An 855-nucleotide genomic window follows, 5' to 3' on the forward strand; every position below is an offset into this window, starting at 1 on the left:
TTTATCGAAGTTCGAGAGATTATTTACCATGAAGTATCTTGAAGAAGTTTATTTTCCCTATTAATCATCCCCGGTCATCAGGGAAGGTAACAGGGGCCCTTACGCGGCCCTCGTGTTTGGCTGAGGGCCCTTGGCTGCTTGGATCTCAACCCTGCAATCTCTTAGCCATTCTGAGAAGAGTCCGAGAGGGAGGAAGATAGGATGCTGGAATTTCTTGGGGGGGGGGGGGGTTGAGGGGACCTTCTTTCACGGGAGTCTCAGTCTCGGGGGGAAAAAAATACAAAATTAAGAGAAACAAAGGAAAAATAACAGAAATATTACGAATGACACATCGAATATTATAAACACCTAATTTACGTTTCATTACAAAGGGGATGGATAATATGAAAAGAAAAAAAACTTTAAAACCGGCACGCATACTCGACCGACAAATCTTATAGAAGGCAACTGTAAGGATAGGTCGGAAGGCAGACAGTCTCGGGTTGTCGTCTGACCTTCTTAGAGGCCTCTTTTGTGCTTGAGATGATATATTTCGAAGTGAAACAAGTGTGTGGATAAGGATTATTCCCGGAATGGGATGCCCTATTGACATGGGGGATGCCTGCTCTGGGTTTCGCAGGAATTTCAGGAATCCATTTTCTGCGGTCCCTTGCTATGATATTTATTTATTTATTTGCATATGCACAGGGCAGTTTATTTATTGAGGTGCTTGCATATATATGTACTAACGGTCTACGATTGGTTACTTAACAAATATTTCTACTATCTCACTGACACATGTAAGTAGAGCAGATGTGGGAATTAACTTGCATATTCTGTACAAAGTACATTATATGCTAGTCACCGCCTATTAAT

Source organism: Penaeus monodon, chromosome 25, assembly GCF_015228065.2.
Source record: "Penaeus monodon isolate SGIC_2016 chromosome 25, NSTDA_Pmon_1, whole genome shotgun sequence".
Taxonomy (NCBI): domain Eukaryota; kingdom Metazoa; phylum Arthropoda; class Malacostraca; order Decapoda; family Penaeidae; genus Penaeus; species Penaeus monodon.